The sequence below is a fragment of the Paralichthys olivaceus genome, chromosome 9, assembly GCF_024713975.1.
Source record: "Paralichthys olivaceus isolate ysfri-2021 chromosome 9, ASM2471397v2, whole genome shotgun sequence".
Taxonomy (NCBI): domain Eukaryota; kingdom Metazoa; phylum Chordata; class Actinopteri; order Pleuronectiformes; family Paralichthyidae; genus Paralichthys; species Paralichthys olivaceus.
Genome location: NC_091101.1, coordinates 25,258,714 through 25,277,973, shown reverse-complemented (window position 1 = coordinate 25,277,973; position 19,260 = coordinate 25,258,714). Strand labels below are relative to the sequence as shown.

General features: G+C 42.5%; 1 protein-coding gene across 2 annotated transcripts in view; it reads right to left on the bottom strand.

Moving 5' to 3' along the window:
- Nucleotides 1–19,260, bottom strand: part of fstl5 (follistatin-like 5) — a 139,454-nt gene that overhangs the window by 72,389 nt on the left and 47,805 nt on the right. The window lies entirely within an intron of this gene.

Below are 19,260 nucleotides of genomic sequence, written 5' to 3'. Positions count from 1 at the left end.
TAATCTAAATCTCATGTCACTACAAATGTTATTTTCTAATTTGCTTTGTTAGTGACACACGTCTATTAAAAGGCAAAATGTGAAAACTATATTTTACAAAATACAGTTCAACTCCGATGTGTAAATGTTGATGTGATTTGCAGATGAATCTGCTGATGATGTGAAAAATGAACAGTCTTTGCTGCATTGTTATTTTTTTTTAAATGAACCACGTCGGTGTTCAGTGAAGCACGAATGTTTGTTATTTGTCGTTGTTGGCAGAGTGATTTGTCTCCCATCACGAAACGAGAAACATCCACCACTGGACGCTGAAAAGAACCAAAAAAAAAAAAAAGAAGTGCAACAACAAGTCTCTGCATGTAAACCCGAGCGTGATGGTAATGGTTCTCCAGGGTCCGATGGCACCCGTCCACAGGGAGACGCTCTGCACTGGTGATGAAGCATGAAGGCTAACAGCAATGTTTGCGTTAGTTGCTATGCAGAGCTTTTATCCAGATATGTAAAAATAACAGTTGACGCAGGAGAACATTCTGATTAGTCTGCTCTCAGAGCACCTGAGGAGAAAACCGTGAATCTGCAGCCGCTCGTGGAGCCGAGCGAAGCAGAAACAGCTCCTGCATAAGTGATCACCAGCTGGCACTCACGACTGTCACAAGTTACTCACAAAAACAAACAAAAAAACCCGAGCTTTCCCACAACGTGCAGATCCACGTCCCCGCTGTTTCCCCGACCGAGTCTCTGCTTTTGTTTGAGCTGAAAATACTCACGAGTCATTCCTGGAATACACATTAAACCCAGCGAGGAAAAAAAGAGAAAAGCAATCTCCATCCTGTCCACCGAGGCCATAACGCTGAGTGAACCCCCCCCCCCCCCCCCCACCACCACCAGCCTTTAAAAGCACTACTGTTTTATTTATACAAAGAAAGAAAGTGGCTCGGTGGAATAGCTGGACTCAACTCCGCTGAAACATTCCCATCTTTGCCTCCTCCAGCTTTTCCATCTCCGGCTCCGGGTGAACGGGTTGCGGCCACGGCTCACGATGCGTCGGGACAGCTCAGCGTGACAACTGGCTTAGCCAAATCAGGGGTCAGTGATTGCAATCTTAAGGAGCAACCAGAGGGGCCACTGCCGCAACACCTGAGTGAATCTGAAATGTATATGTGGGCAGGAGGGCTGCAGACTCCTCACACACTCTGGGATGATACGAATGCAAAAAAAAATAAAAATCTCGCAGCAGAACCCAGAGAAAATACTTCTGCTAATGTTCCAGAGTTGGAATCAAACAAGATCCCTGCGTCGTCTTTATATGAACCCAGTGAAGACATTGTTGAAAATATGCAGTAAACATTTCTACACTGATTTCTTGAGTCACTGTGAATAGAAGCTGCTGCACAGCTGGAGTTAGCTCCAACACGGAGGTTGTTTTTGGCCCCAGTTCGTTTCTACGTTGGTTTGTTTGTCAGCAGGATTCTGCAAAAACTACAGAAAGAGTTTGAACCAAACCTGGTGGAGGGACGGGACGTTGGTCAAGAAAGATTCCAATACCTTTTGGGGAGGATGCGGACATAAGGGGAATATCAGGGTGGCGAGATTACGCAATATCTAAAAGACAGTTTACTGCAATACCAGGTGGAAGATCACAGACTGGCTCTGGGAGGTACCCCTTCAATTTCTGTGAGGATCAGTGGAACGGATCCAGATTTTTGTCGGCATCTTCGTTTATGTCCCAGGGAATCAGGCACATTATGGAATTTAAAAGAATTCGCTATCTGGTGCCGCTTGATTGGATTCAAGGGCACTGCAGGGCCTTGGCGGAGGTATACGCTCTACTGAAGGCCATTCTCGATAATGAATGTTAATTCTGTAACTGTCTCTGGGTTGACGTGCAACAGACAAATCTGAGAGTGTGTGTGTTTGTCGGCGAAGACGAGGGTTTTGGGCCGATGGACGAAACAAATGATTTTCTCTGTGATTAATAGTTGATTTGACTTTTCCACTTCGACTTGTTTTAATGTCGAGGACGGTCTCTGCTCTTTGACTTTCTTCCTGCACATGATAACTTTCTGTTTGTGTGAGGTAACGGCTCCAGACAGACTCCCTCCCTTCATTCGCTCTCTGTCACTACCGCTTCGTCCCCAGCTGCAGGTGTAATTCTCTCCCTCCGATCTTTCATCGGCCCCGCTGCTCTTCCTCGTGTCTTAATCTTTGATGCATTACCCCCGGCCGCCCCTCCTCTTCTCACCGCGAAGGGGATCATTATCATCCAGGAGACTTTGCACGAACTCACAGATTCAAGTCACCCCCTCACCACCCACCTCTGTCTTCTTCTCAGGCCCTCAGAAGCCTCCAGAGGAGTTCAGAGCTTTCAAATCTCCTTGTTAAAGAATCTCATCCTCCCCGCCATCTGCTACACTACAGTAGCATGAAAGTGCTCGGGCTATTTCCACTTTACTGGGCCTTTTGTTCTAACTGTGACAGATCCCGGCCGCGGTGGGTGTGCTGTGTGTTCTGCTGGCTCGTGTTCGTTTTTATAAAGAGGATGACTCATCTTGAATTCTGCATTGTACATACAGTATGACATTGCAAAATATTGTAAACCAGAGTTTAGATGAAATCAAACGACGCCAACACACTAAAAAGAGAGTGAGATGGAGGTAGACTGAGGCCTTGTCCACACAACTGTGGATATTTTCTTAAGAAAAAATAACTCCGCTCGTACGACCTTCATTTTACAAAATGTCTCCGTCCAGACGAGAACAAAAATCAATTACAAATGTTTAAACCATCGTGATTCTCTATTGGTATCAAAACCAAAACCATGGCATGTTTTTCAAGCCAGTAAAGCGATGGAGTCATTTTAAAATTAGCTGCAAACATGTGATTCGACTTTATGTATAACCACCAACGTTGATGTTTCTGGTTCATGCTAATTACTCACAGCAACAGTTAGCATGAGCAAGGTCAGCTGTGATTCCCCATCTGCACGTGGATACGCAGAAACCAGAGTTTTTAAGAGTTTGGTTTGCAAAATATCCGGTATGAGTGTTGACAGGGTTGTGAGCTGGAAAGAGAAAAGAGAGAGAGACAGAAAGACAGAAGGCGGAGGGACCACCGAGGCCGTGTTCAATTCCTAAATATGATCCCAGAAGAGTTGATCACACAGAGCTGACTCCCTCAGTCTGGTTGATGAGCTGATGGAGGACAGTGACCCAGGGGATGAACACACCCAGGCCAAGACATCAAATCAACACCCTGCTGCAGCTCTATATTTGGACGAGTGCAGACGGACTGGGAGTTTGTTCGCTGTTCTGTTTGTCGACAGACTGGAGCTTCACGGTGAAACTTTTTCTCAGTCACAGGTGGATTTAAAGTGACAAATCTCCAAGTCCTGGATGATTCGGTGACAGTTTTAACGTCAAACGATGTAACTGATGATCTGTTGTCACAGCAACACGTATATCAGCCGATAACTTTTGATCCTGTGAGCGACGGAGGTCTCATTTTATGCCGTACGCAGTTTTAGCCAACGAGCAGAAGGGCGGCGTTTTCTCACGTCGCTGAGAAGTTGGAGATGCACGTCTGACAGCTCACTGTGGCCGCACCCTCTGGTTCCAAACCCGATCCGCTGTCAGAGAAACTCAGCCATTGTTTTCTGGAGGAATTTTCTAGAGTGCAAAGCTCCTTGAAAAGTCAACTTGTGTTTCACCAATGCTTTAAGCAGCAGCAGGAAATGTCTGGTTTACATTTACAGAAACTTAATTCAAGATTTTCCTTTTTTCCCAGAAATGTTGTCACGATTTGTGATACTAAAAATATACAAAATTCTTTCATATAGGAATACTTCAAGTATTGGCCCATAGGCCTAATGGATATTTTATATAAAGACTGGATGCTACATATCCACGTATCTATAAGGGGACGACAGCTGCGTATTTTGCTTCATGCATGTTTTATCTGATGTGGTTTTCCTGGCATAGTGCATTTCCCGGAATTCATGTCACGAAGGCGAAAAATGCATTATGGGTAATGTATTATGTGAATCTTTGTGACAGCTTTAGCCTGCAAAAAATAAAAAACTTCACTTACAGAGTGAGATGAGCAACAGTGAAGCAAAGAAGAACAGTTACTCAGATGAAAACAACCATGACAACGACTGAGAAAACTCAGACTTCGACGTGTCTGCTGAGCAACTAACTGCTGCTTCTCTCTGCTGCAGAGTCGGAGAGATCGATGTTGGTGGTGAACGTCAAGTTTTAGAGTTTCAGGTCTTGAATTGGTTTATTGGCATTCTTTGAGATTGCCACTTTAAATGCTTAGTAATGGTGGACTGCTTAAACCCAGTGGAAATACAGTAGAAGGAGAAAGCAGAGGATGTATGAATACATAATCTGTGTTATATTGTTATATGGTCATGTTCCCTGTTTAGTCAGAGTAGCTTACAGCTCAGGTGGGTGAGCTACCTACCCTGACTCAGGGGGTGTGAACTGCTGAGATAAGCTTTACATTTGCTGACTTTACATTATGCTTCTCTTATCTTTTTCTTCTCAGCCATTTCTTCACATACCCACTGAAAAATTATTTAAGAGGTAGCTGCCTAAGATGGATGTTCTTTTATTTTTCCTCATGGTTTTACTGGACTTCAATTAGCAATGCAAACACTTTTGATCCAAGCTCATTTTTTTTAGAGCTTTCCCTCATTTTTAGGTTCTTTCCAGAAATGCACTGAGCACAGGAGTGCGTCATACACTCTGCACATAACGAGTCTTCGAGGAACAAATGAGTAAGTGGAGCTGGAGTTTAGATTATTTTATCAAGTCCGATGATCTGCAAAACTCAAATTACTGAAATTCAATATTCAGATAACAACCATGCAAAGAAGTTGAAAGCTGCAGAAACGTTAAAGAAAGTGGCCTTTGAGCAGAAAACCCAATTCAGTCATTTAGAATATAGGACAAGATGTTGAATATCTTGTTTGAATTAGCTAGTGAGAGATAACGTCTCTGCTGTGGAGCACGGACACTGGAAACTAACATTTACCCTGAAAGCAATTTGAAAATATCTGCTTCTTTCACTCAGCATGACAGTGCACGGGAGTTTATTTTGTTCTGTCTGGTCGTGTCGTGATCCAAAGTACTGCAAGCATGTATTCATCTTTATGTAATGCTTTATATTACAGACATTATTGTACACAAACACACACACACAGCGTGAAGGAGACTGACTTGCAGAAACCCTCTGATTATCTCAAAGCCTTCTGAGTCCTGCTTCTATTCCCTCAGTGAGGTCACCATTAGGTTAACACATTCTATTATCATCTATCCAGCCACTGGCCTCATAGCCGGGAACCATAAAGAGCTGAATTCTCATAGATCCGCTGCCCCAGATATGGCGTAACGTTACAGCCTATTGATTGGTCCATAACGCATTCAGGTTCACAAACCAGGTCGGAAAACGAAGCTGTTTTGTCCCCCGCGTCCAGCGTCCACTGTGTCTGCACCCACACAGACGTATGATGACGTTTTATGACCTCTCCAAATGATCACTTACATTCCAGTGCCACTGAAATGCAGCCAAATATCAAGCAGCACTTTACCATTACGGCTGATGTTAATTTCTTAATCTATTCCATTAGCGTGGCCATGAAGCTGAAAACGAGAGGCTAATTTGATGTTTTCTAACCCCCCCCCGGGGCAACCTCGTAAGATCGACCATTTCGGGTTCGAGAAATGTATAACACCACTTTTCATTTGTCTTGTCGCTCTCTCTGCTGAGGAGCTTTGTGACCGTCGGAGAGGACGGACCGACGGGCCCAGGTCAGCTGCGTCGTAAAGCTTTTTTCCTTCCCGGTTCCAGAACGAGTATTTTTCTTGCTGATGTTTTGTCAGAAATCGGAATGTTTTCTGATGTATGGGGTAATCTGCCATATTGGCAGCCAGCTCAGTCATTTCTGCTTTTGACAAGACTCTCATTCAAAGTGATAGAGCCGTGAGGAAAAAAAAAAAAAGTTCCCCAGCTGAAATCAAAGCGAGGCCTTGAAGTGCACTGAACTATACGTTGTAAATATTTATCTGGGTTAACGTTCATTTCCAAATAGAGAGAGACAGAAAGGCCCGAAAACATCCAGAGGACTTTAAAGAAGATTGTTCTATTTTTTTCCTTTCACCTCAGCTGCCACTAACATATTCCTTAATTTAGCTCATTAAGCATTTTGAGTTGTCTGAGATTAATTCATTAATGAAAAAGCATAAAGCTTGGATATGTAAAAATGTTCCTGTGAGACATTTGAAGCTGCGGTTTCTAAGGTTACCTCCTCTATATCTACACGAGCTCGTTGTGAGGCTGTCAACCATGTGACCATTATGCTCAATAACAGAAGGTTTAAAGCAGCAGTTTTTAGAATGTCAATGTGAAAGGTGTCACCCGGAGCGAACCCACAGAGATTTATCGTCCACGTCTTTAGATAACTTTGGCTTCGCGGAGTTTCAGAGTGAATTTCAGCTGTCAGGGCCCCAACTTCACTATTCTGGTTAGTTTGCTTTGAGTTGTTTTTGCAGACTATAACAGTATGGATAAAAAAAAATCTGTAAAAAAAAAACCCAGAACATGTAGCTCGATAGCAACGAGCAGTGAAGCTCTTAACATTTTTACCCAATTCAATTGTTTATGTGCAATTCAATGGTTTATGTGCAATACGTTTTATATTTCATTAAATTTCCCCATTCAGGGACTAATAAAGGATTATCTTATCTTATCTTATCTTATAACTGCTCAATGTATAAATAAGCAACTGTTCGATCGCAGGTTCCTCGTATAAATGTAAACACTGATAATATGTCAGTGTTGTAACTATCACTTTTAATTTCCCTCTGCTGTTAATGAAGCTTTAACCGTCAAGACCATGTGATGGAGTCAGAAGCTCCAGTTAACAGAACCGTTCGGTGACAGATGAGAAACACAACGGACTGAAGAAGACCTTGGGACGTGTTCAGAGTCTGTCGGACGAGTGGATGAGTGAATGTTGAGCGGTGACTGCTTTGTCCGAGGTCAGGAAGGAGCTGTTGAGTTCCTCGGAGCCTTCGCGGAGGAAGAGTTAGAGAAAATCATCTGCTTCGCCTCAACTTACTCCAAAGTTAATCGTGAGGCCAGAAACAACGACTAATACAGTTACAATGACACTCAGATGTCACCCACAAACACTTTCACTGGATTCTTTGAGCCGTCATGTTGATGTGGGGTCAGCCGATGATGATGATGATGATGATGATGATGATCGTCCACTGGCACCACTCAGTAGATTCATCAGTAGCACGAGGAGAACTACAGTTACAGAATTAACATTAATTTACGAGAAGGACACTCAGTAGAGCACGTACCTCTCATACCTCTGCCAAGGCCCAAGAGTCCACTTCAATTCAATCAAGCTGCACCAAATTTCACACTCTCATTGATATCAGCCCACTTTAATGCTTTGAGTTTTTTTCCCCATCCAGATCTACGACTTATTCCCGGGGAAATTAAAATGTCCCTTTAAAATCCTGCAATGGTGCAAAAAAAAAAAAAAAAAAGATTCCTGGATCCGCTTCAACTATGACCCATATCGCTCCAGTTTCACAGAAGTAGTTTTTGTAATCCTGCTAAACAACAAAGAGTTAAACGATACGTGTTTTTTTTTTTATTACACTGTCCGGAACCTGAGAGTCCAACACATTTGTCACGTCACTGGGTCAGATGAGTTGTTTTATACATAGAATGAAGTCGACGCTTTGATATTATAAAACGCCCACGACGCTGCAACCCAGTCACCCCTCTCCCCCTCCACACTCTCCTCTTCTCTCCATCTCTCCGTGTGCGACTTACTCACAAGCCTAACTGCTCCGAGCCATGTTGGCAAAGATTGCTCACTTTTATTTCACCAAATTGTTCAAAGGCCTGATATCCAGGAAGGAGAAAGTGGGTGGAAACAACAGAGAGCGAGAGGAGGCAGAGAGCAATAAAATGAAAAACTTCTCTGGATAATAGCTTGCACAGCAAAAGAGCTTTTAACCAATTCCTTTAATGAAACGCCACCTTGTGCAGCCCGCGAAAAATGATCCCGGAACCCGTTCACTCACCGCAAACGCACTCGCAACAGAACGCGATTGGCCGATTCATCAAGAGTCTAACGCGTTTTTAAGGGTTTGTATTAATTTACATATTTATTGGAAAGTCTTAGAGGAGAGTCACTTTAATGTAGTTTTAATTTATGGGCCTTTATTTATACACCTGAGCTGTAACTCTTTGAAACTGCACAACCATAACACAACAAATCTCTGCAGAAGAATCCCCGTATTGACTAAACATGAGCTACTTTTTGACTTAAAATCACAATTTCAGAATTTAGGTGATGGAACCGGAACCCTGGATGGATTTTTCTCGCTCTTCGTACGATCTCCTGTGAGAAGTGACTGACTGACAACATCACAGTTTATTTGCAAATCAGTCCGAGCAAATCTAAGAGTGAAGCTGAACTGTGGAGCATTTTAAAAAAAAAACCTGTAGTAGTCATTAAAAACCTCCGACATTCAGGGAGGACATTGAAATCTGAGAAATTCTGTGCAGAGTTTGGTGTATTTGTTCAGGGAACCAGGGATCATGGGTAATATCCATGATTCAGTTCCGTGAGCGGGACGACACGGGACGTGTGGCCCAATTCGAATGAATCCCCCTGTGCGGCTGCAGAGGGCGCTGTTTCTCAGTGAACAATCACAGAGTGGTGCTTTAATATTTTAAATATATCACTTTAACTTGGTCGTAGCTTCTCCAGCGATTCCTCTCGTAAACTCGTCGGCACCGTGGGGGGACGGACATCACGCTCGTTAAAAATTGTCTAATTTGTCATATGATTGTTAAAGGATCCGCGGCCCAGTCCTCCGCACGAGCCTTTGATGGAGTAATTGGCCGTTTTAGGGCCATAATGAACGTGCTAATGAGTCGGACGCTTTGAAGCCGAGCTATAAATAAACCCATCCATAAAAGAGCTCTTTGTCTTGAGGTGTTCGAACCTGCAGGGGGTTGTTCCATTATCAAGAAAGGATTTGATAAAATTATACTCGACAGTTTGCATGAGTTTGAGTCTACACATAGATTTGCTGTGTGTAATAAAAACGAATCCATGTGGCAGCACGATGTACTGCAGGTTAAAAACATTCCTCTCACAAGGAACATGTTCATGTTTTAGTATCAAAGCTGAGCCTCTTGTCCGTTAAATCAATGCAGCACAGAGGTTTTATGTAATATTTATGATTTGCTTGTGGTTCTCTTTGAGCACATCTCTGAAAATAACAGCTCGACTGGAACATGGTGTCTGAAGAAATACGGTATATATTCTGAACTTTCAGTCCAGGGGGGGGGAAGTCACCTTCACCCACACACACACGTTTGTTTTAGCCTTGTTTGCTCAATATCGTGTCAATATCTGTGTTTCTGTTCAATTTCTGTTCGTCTGATCGAAAGAAGATGCATTTGTTTTTTTAATCTCCTTCTGTCGGAGCTGTATAGACAAACAAGGTCAAATCTCAAACTATTCAGCAGAGCACAGTTACCTAAATAAAATATATTTTTTTGACAAAGCAGCTGCTGCTAATTGTGCTTATAAATAGGATCAGGCCTCAGGTGTCTCAGGAACACGTATATGATGATAATAATAAAAAAAAGACTTGGGAGGCACACTAGCCTTAAATGCACACTGAATAAATTACAAGTCTTTGTGGGAATATCCTCAAGGGTTCCTCTTCTTCACTGAGAAAAAAAAGAAGGTACCCTGCATGTACTTATTTATAGAAACACTCCGAGAGATGGTGGTACTGGGACACATTTATTCAAAAGTGTTGGATGATTTTAAAATAAACACGGCGTGCATTCAACCCCAATCTCGACTCCACCTTTGTTATAATAAAAGCCAATATATTTCACACGCAGCCGCAACTTCTGTGACTGCAGACAAGAACATTTTAATAATTAAAAATGCTGCAATGCCAACAAAACAATTTATTTTTGAATTAACATAACGCACACTAAATAAATTGAATTTACGCTATGCATATTATGAAAACACAAGGCTTCTTTAATACATTATATTTGAAATTGGTGGTAAAATGAGCAGTTTGTAAACTTGGTGAGATTAAATCAGCCTGGTTGTTTTTGAGGTAGATTTTTTAATTAAACACTGATTAATATCAAGCCTCAAAGAGATGGTTGTTAAGTTTTCCTGTGTTGAAACACTTCCAACAATTCACACAGATGTTTACAGCCTGTTATAAAATTAAACCTCCTCTTTAAGACCATCTGCAATTCTCTCCTGGAAATAAAATGGAGAAACACACACAGAGAAACTAATTATTCAGCCTTGCAGTACAGTGTTTATATCCATGTCTGTCCAGATTCATAATATTTTAGGTAATTACTGTATTTATCATCATGTTTCGTCTCCGTTTTGTGAGTTTTGAGCAGAAAAAAAAAACCCAGTTCATCCGAAATGTCTACGGACGTTTGTTCCAGATGTAATGAAATTCATGAGATATCAGCCTCACGGGGAACGGGACAGCTGTGTCCTTGACTGACCTTGACCTTTGACTCCCAGAATCTCCTGCTCAACGTGTTTCAGGGACAACATCCAGTCAAATTTAAATAAAAGGATTAGATTAGTTTTCCTACGCATCTCTTAATGACTGTGTGTATTTCATGAAATGCACAGGCCCTGATGAAACGCGGGGCTTCTTTCAATGTTCTTAACCTTTAACAAGGAGGCTGCTACTGTAACTATAACCCTCTTTCTGTCATATAGGCTGCATGCTGTTTGCACAGAGTGGACACATGAGCAGAGTATAAAAATACCACAGGCTCCTGGATAACATGGGTTTTGTCCAATGTGCCACTGGGATGTGACCGCTGACCACGAGGGACTTTAAGAGGCGTCCGACATAGAGAGAAGGTGAACAGCTCGGGTCCCATAATTTACTGTTGCTACTGAAGGTATCAGCTTGTAACAAATCCCACTGATGACAGGAGCTGCCATATAAACCCTATAACTGATGACTTACCAGCTAATTTAGGTGACGTGTCCTTTGACAGGAGTCAGGGCTGTGAATAAACAAACAGGAACCTGCAGCCCTTTCAAATTAGACCACTGTAGCTGCTCATCCTTGTCAAGCGGCACAAGGGACAGCAGCTCCAGGCCTCGTCCTTCAGTAAATATTAACTGTCCTCGCCATCTGCAGTCACTTTCCTCACCTCGTTTTCCCTTTGAAACCCGACTCCGCTGCAGATTCCACGCGTGCGTTTTCCCGTGCAGCTGCAGGTTTACGTAATTTTAGCTTTTGATCAATAGCAAAAACAAGACAAATGCATGTGTTATTGCTGCTGCTGCTGGTGATGGTGGAGTCTCGGGCTGAGCACTGGAAATATTCTGTCACACGGCACGAGGCAGGTGTGAAAAACAAAACGACACAGAAAAGGATGAGAACACAGATTTTCCAGGGTTCCGGTCCGGGGGCTTTGATTCACCTTGACATAAAATTTCACCCTCGTCTTATTTTCCATTTCTGCACCTAATTTCATCTGCATTAATCCCGGTTATGATCTGTCCTTCTCCTGTGCACCGTCCCCGAGTGCCGCACGTGGCACAAAGAGTGATGAGACCATTGTGCTCAGAAATTTCCCTTAGCAAATCAGTTTTCCAACAACTGCGCCTGCACACAGTCCCTGCAGCGATGTCATGCATCTGCACTGTTTCTCTACTGCATCAGTCTTCATTCCGCTGTAATAAGGAAAGCTAACGGTGCCACGCGTTCAGCGATGTGACTGTCATTAGCAGACGCCCGTGTCAGAGGAAAGAAGGTGGGGGACAAAAAGAAAAAAATAACCCTGACAACATCTTTGTTTCGCTGCAGCGGAGGCTGCGTTCTGTTCCTCCAAGAATTATATCGATGGAATTTTTTCCAAATGCCAATTTGTCCTCGAGAGAAAAACATATGGACGCTCAGTGTCACCAACCCAGACAATTGAACTTTTCAGATTCTTCTATTGAAATATGACAAGGTGAGTCATTCGTTGTGTAAAAGAGGAACTTTAATTGCATTCTTCCAACTTTCACGCCGTATGAACCAGGCCTTGTACTCTCTGCATCAGTTCAAACATTCACTCTCCTACTGACCAGAGCAGAACAATGACGCGAGGCTCATGTCGGCTGAGAACCGTCAAGGCTGAAGCATCTTTGTCGTTCAGCGAATGCTTCGTTTGCACTTTCTTTTTCTTTTGATACGGACGTTGTCTCAAATATCCATTTCCAGAGCAACAAACATCGGGAAATGTTTGATACCATGTAAGCTTGTGTTTTTCTGGTCTCGCTTCAGGAGAAGATCAAGTCACAATACCTCTGAGCATTTGTGTGTGTTCTTAGTTACAGAAAGAAAAAAAAACAATCTGATCCTGGATCAACTGATACACAGCTGATGAGCACATAATCTGCAGAGACTGAAGAGGATCATTAATCTCCTTTGCTCTGAGGAACATTAAACCACAGCCTTAAGTTCGCCTGTGTTAAATCCAGGATAGGATTGACGGTTGCTTTTCAATATCTCAAAAAAAACTATACAACTGTTACAACCTACATAATAAAATCAGCTTTCGTTTCTAAAAAGGTTTTTATCTCCGTGTAAGATTCAGATTAATCAATCAGATCCCGATAAACTGTAGACAAACTCTTAACTTCAGAGTCGAAGATCCTGCAGGTGACAATGGTTTGGACGTCCTTGCAAACTTAATGATCCGCCCGTCTAGATTTTAATGAGGAGCTTGTTCTTTGGCACCGCTGTCGATGACAACGCCAGGTCTCGTACGGAGGCTGCAGCGTTAATGGAGCCACAGAGTCATTAAAGGAAAGTGAGAGTGCACGGGAGGTTCTGGAGCCCTTTACTGTACACAAGCTCCTCTCACTGATCTCACCGGAGCGACTCTCCGGAGGGAACGGCAGCGTGGAAACATCGTTAAGGTAGAAGGTCTCTGGAGGCCGGAAGCTACGACGCCTCATGATCATGTTGTTCTTGGCGGAGCCCAGGAGAGTTGTCCACAAAGAGTTTGCTCTGCGGAGACGGCAGAGAGGCAGCCGGCAACACACGCACTGTAGTTCAACAAGCTTTACTTTTATACACAAACTAATTACAGATGTTCATTGTTGCTGTGCTCAGTTTGGTGCAAAATAAAGGATGTAACTATGCTGTGCAGCGGCAAACTGACAGTGTTGTAATTATAATTTTGATAAAAAAACGAAATGAATTCTGAGAAACAGACCGAAAATATAGATTTAAAATAAATCTCAAAGTACAAGCAGCTACAGTTTATGTCTGAGATCAGTCACTTTCACAATATTTTACCATTAACTGACCACTAACTATGAACTAAGGAATATTTAAATACAGGCTATTGTTTATTCTCAGTTTCAACATGATAATCTGTGAGCAACACATCTTTAAAAGATGTTACTGGAGTAACACAGTCCGAACTTTAAAAGATAATGTCACATATATTTACATGTATGGAGAAAAATCTGAATTTGTGTATTGACTGTGTCTTATTAAGTTGTGCGATGCAAAATGCTGATAGAGATTAACGTTATTTTGCATTGTAGTAAAAATGTAGAAAAGATACTTCTGGACGGCCACTATTACACCCTCTGATTTAATGTTGTAAAATGTGGAGCTTTGATTATATGAATGCCTACTTCATAACCCAGATGACATCCAAACCACCTCTCTTGATTACACCAACTGTCGATAAATCACACACTGAGACGTCTCTGCTTTCACATTCGTAGATAAATATGCACAGAATGGCTAATACATCTCAACAGAGGCAGGTTTCATGGGGGACGTGTCTACGTCTAGTAAATATTACAAATATTCAGAGGGAGTTTTCTCTTGTGATAAAATTATTCGATAAAAAGATGAAACGGTGTCAAAACATTTATGTAATTTTTTGTTAGTTTGCTGGTTTGTTGACCATTTGTCATTCGGCCAATTGATTTAGACCTAAAACTATTTGTCTAATCATTGATTGATCAATGAGCAGAAAATAAGAGTAACAATAAAAGTGAGCATAATTATTTAGCTCATCCTTCTTTTTAAAGATGCCTGTTTGTGCACAGCAGAAATGCAATGGCCATTTTAACAATGCACTAATATGAGCAAATGGTTGGTTGGTTAACGATCTAATCACAAATCAGCACGGTACGGAAAATAAAACTAACCTTCAGTTTGCACCCAAACAAGGAGAAGGTGACTGACGCATGACTGGAGACGTGAGCAGCTGCAATTACCATGTATGTATGAAAATTAAAGGGCAGCTCTAGGCTCTGAGTGCATGCTCTCTCTGAACTCTGCATTACTGTTGCGTTTGTGCAGCCACTCGCGATGGAGAGGAATTTATCTCCTTCGAGATTCACTATTTCTGGATTTGGTTACACCCTCCCCTGAAATTTCCAAACCGATATTTCATCTGACAAGAGTTTTGCAGCGGGCCATTAGACTGAATGAAGGTGTGATGAAACCTCACAACAGCAGCTCGTCTGAAGATTAAAACAAAGCCCATGCAAATCTTTGCTCCATCCTCCTCAACTGTGTGATGCAATAGCAGAGTAAATGATGCAGTGCAACCGTAAATAAAATAAAGTGTGACATACTCAGGCACAGAGGGTTCATTAGGATCTGAATGCTGCGGGTTTTTCTAAATGTGAGCTCTCTCTGATAACTGGACATGCTGAATGCACTGGAACCACTCGCTTGACGAGCTGCACCTTCAGCCTTAATTGTTTCCACTCGTGGCCGTTGTATGCTGCAGAAAAACTGCTCGCCTTCATGCACACGTTGCCCTTCGCAGATTGGACAGGCATTTGTGCACTACTTAATTTTCAATCAGACCCGATCCTGGCTAAGTTGCCAGGCAGTGCAAAGGGAAAATGGGGGTCATATGCTTTCCCATAGTGCTAATGAGACGCTTCAGTCAACACACGTCTGTCATTTTTTATCCTGTCTTCCGCAGCAGATAAGAGACACAGAAAAGGCCTGGCTGACAAGTCCTGTCCATTTCCCACACAGACACATCCAACTGGGACCAGAACCAATAGTGGCTCCGCTCCCACGCATATGGATGTCAGTTCAAAAGGAGCTGCTTTAGGCTCGATTGTGCCCAAGGGATTAATTGTGTGTCCATCAAGTGAATCTCAGGCAGAATCGTCAGTGATCATGAGATGTCCAGACTCTGCTACGTGCTCTCATTGAGACATCATCATGACTTCCACTCCTATTTCAAAAGAGCAGGTTTAAATGTATATTCAAAGTTTTTAATTACTGGCAATACCATATTTTACCCCAGAGAACTTAAATATATAATTATTTTACACACACTAATGGAAGTGTGACTCAGCTTCAATAACTCACAGATTGTGTTATGAATATTTGAAGATGGGGGGGGGGGGGGGTCTTTGGGTTTCAGCTCTTCACGACACATCAGTTTAAAATTAAATAATTAAAACTAGTGCAGACTGATTGGCCACCGTGGAAATAAATAAAAGGAAATTCTTGGTGACCGACCGATCGCAATTTCATTAAATTGTGTGAATCTAAAAAGTCTGAGCCAATTTGTGGCAGCGGGCAGAGAGTTAAAGTGGGGCTGGCTTGATATTTCCTCTGGCACTGACAGTTCATTTGTGGCATTTTGTTTTCAGTTGAACCATCGATGGTTTTATATAACTCCTCATTTATCGGCTGGACAGAAGGGAGACCTTATGCTGCTGTAATGATAAGCTTCCCATGCTGGACTGTTGAAAAACAACTGAGTGAACGATTCCGTATGAAAATAAATCTGAAATGTGATAATGACTGTAACTTTAGGAAAAAATACCTATGACTGATGTGCAGGAAGGATACTTGAGTGTGTAATTTTATATATCAGGGTAAAATGCATTATTCTATCAGTGATTAGCTTGTCACAAGCACCACTAAACAGACAATATGAAACCGATAAAATCCTTCTGAAAGCATTATGTTTAACGTGCTGGCAAAGTGCACGTACCTCCTCTGGAAGAAACGTCTTAATGTTTCTAATGACAGCTTCAAAAGAGTTTAAATAAGGGAGCACGAAGCTGATGCATATGTGGAACTACCACACCAAACAAACTAAATGTAATGGTAAACATTGGCGTCACGTAAGAGCTTCAGCGCCTGAGTGGAGTCTTTGTGACATCGAGAATTGTAAACAGACATAAACCAGACGTATTTTCCTGCAATGGGTCCTGATGATGACATCACCAAATAGTCCAAATTACCTGTCTGTCTGTGTGACTTCATCTTCACCAGAGCCCGAGAGCCCTGTTCAGACCTTAACAGCCACCTCTGGTGATTTGATCGCAAAATGGCAGGTGAGAGCAAATCTAAGACACACACACACACACACACACACACACGTTTCAGTCTGCTCAAATCAGACTCTGGTTGGTTTTCCCTCATTGTGTGATTCCTCCAGGCAGGTGTGAACACACAGATCTCACATGGCGACTCTAAGAGTTTGAGCTAAAAGGCTCCTGCAGCCTTCTGGGAAGCAGCAGAACTGTAGCAGCAGCTGTGTGTTACATTGCATGGCTGTTTCTATCACAATAATATGTACTAGTCCAGAACATGGGTCCTACTTGATGTATTTACCGTCGTGATCTCACCTCAGACACATCTCACCATTAAGTGAATTCTCACCAGGTTTGAAGTGATGCTCTTTGGGTTGCTTGGATTTTCCTCCGTTTGAAAAACCAACCAAACCAAAAAAATAAGAAATGCTCCAACTCACCGTCTGATTCAGACCAGAGCAAATAAAATGACAGGTGTGACAGAGACTGTCGGACTTGAGAGGACGTATACAAGGGCAGAGATATGTTGGGCTGCTGTCAGAGACAAAGTGACAACGGAGTTAGTTGAGGAGATCACCAGAGGGATTCATGCTTAGGAGGTTTGGTTTGGTTGTTTATTTTTATGAAGTGTAGTGTTTGGTGGAGAGCGAGCTGGTAGAAAAAGATATCTACTCCCTTTTTACTCGACAACTCATCTCACCTGGCGTCAGCACAGTACTGAGCGCGACAGATAATGGCGGGTGGCGACCCGAAAGACCTCCGATTAGTACAAAACTCTGGAGACAGTGACTCAGAGTGCAGACTCACTCGATACTTCACTGTACACTTGACCATCAATTCTGAACTGAAACTGCGCAACGGCGTCTGAGCTGCCCGAGGCCAGAGGCCGGCACTGGTTGGAGAGGACGCTCAACAGGACGCCTAGTGGTTTGTGGACCTGCTAACAAGTTTGGTAGAAATCACGAGTGATCCATAACGTCGTCAGTGTGCCTCTGCACAGGTAAGTACACTGCATACACAGCAGGGACTGAATTAAATGTCATCAGGTGAATGGGAAGCAGATAAGAGGAGGCCTAGCCTTCGACAGTAGAAGAGCCCGGTGGAGTATAGTTCTCCTAACAATGGTGATTAGAAGTAATCAGTTGCTTTGACAAAGAGAAGGAGACAAATGAAACCGGAAACATAACGAATTCTTTGGAGATAACAAACACTGAATTGCAGGAATTTCATTATTTTGCTGCGATAAGGAGGATATATCTCCAGATTGCCAGGTAAATTCAAACCCATTACCTGGAGGACAAATAATCAAGTGACACATTAAACATGCCACTGAGGGCACATTCCATTCACTAATAACCTCTGAATCATAATGACATCTAGATTTGGTCGTAAACTCTATTACATTTGCTCAATTATCCATTTCCTCTGATTGCCACTGTGCTTTTTATGGATGCAGCAAAGAACGAAAATCCTCTGCAGCTGTTTGTTTTCCTGTGTTAAAGTTTTTCGACTGTAAACATCATTTCTTTAATTTACGGCTTTAAATGATTGGAAAGTGGAAAGAGGAAAACAATGCCTTTAGGAGAGATTACTAATCACTGCAGCAGGTTCCCGTGTCCTCATCCAATGTGAAATTGATTACACATCAGTCAGAGTAAAAAGAAAAACCATTTGGACCAAGCAAGGGACAAGATTCTTTTTTTTTTATTCCTTCTTTTGGCTGCTGTTGATCTGATATTGATCCTCTGACATTGGTCAAATATCCCACTCTGCATTGCGGATAGATGCTGATTGGGTGTCGAGGGGTTGTCTGACAGGACGGGACAGGGCGCATGAATGAGGCTGATTAGGGCCGTCACCCACCAGGGATGTACCATTGATTCCAATGCCTTTTTCCGTGATTGGGATGGAACAGATGCTGTGATTGTGAACATTGACTACACTGTTTCTGCACAGGCTGCTCTCTATGTGTGCCAGGCAGTGAGGCGGCGGCTGCTGCTGCTTTAAGATGGTTTGTACTGTATTTTGGCTCTTGTGTAGTGTAGGGAATTTACTCCCTGTAGTTTGGCTTTGTTCATCTATAAATTCAACATTCCAGCAGCGGAGGAACTTGGCGAGGACGACGAGCCGTTTCTTTTTGTTAATCCGAGGATGTGAGGAGGACCACACAGAGTTTCATGTTCTACAGTAAATAGATCCAAAGCCACCCTGTGTCTCCTGTGAAGTGACTTTTCAAAGTTAACAAGGTAGCTGAGAAACCCTGTCGAATCAATGCAGAGACTCGGTCAGTTGCTCATGAATGTTGTGAATATGCTGTCTGTGAGCAGTCTGCCACTTCTCCCCCGTCTGCCCTGAAAGAAGTGGATGAGTGTTAGGAGCTCTTACTTCACCAATATCCAGCTTCACGAAAGGGAGAGCAGCCTTGTTTCATGGGACTAAGAATAATTGGCGTGTTTATACAATCAATGTTAGCGAGCAGTCATCCTCCTCTGGGGAAATATGAACACTAGAGCACTACCACCTGCTCCTTCTTTTAAACCGAGCTGTGCATTCTACAAAGGCCCATATGACTGGTTTCAGATCGTGCCCTTATTGTTATTCATGTTGCATTTACTATGAACTGCTATAGCGTGAATGTCAGTATCTCACCTTAGTGGTTGTGATATGTTTTACACCGTCTCTTGTGCTGGCGACATTATTTTAAAGTTGCTCTGTTACAGCACAATGTGATTTCATGTCATTTAATGCATTATGTGTGCTTTTATTTTGACATGAAGAATGCAAATATGCAGTTGCTTTAGAATCACAATTGTTTTGCTGAGAACATTAAA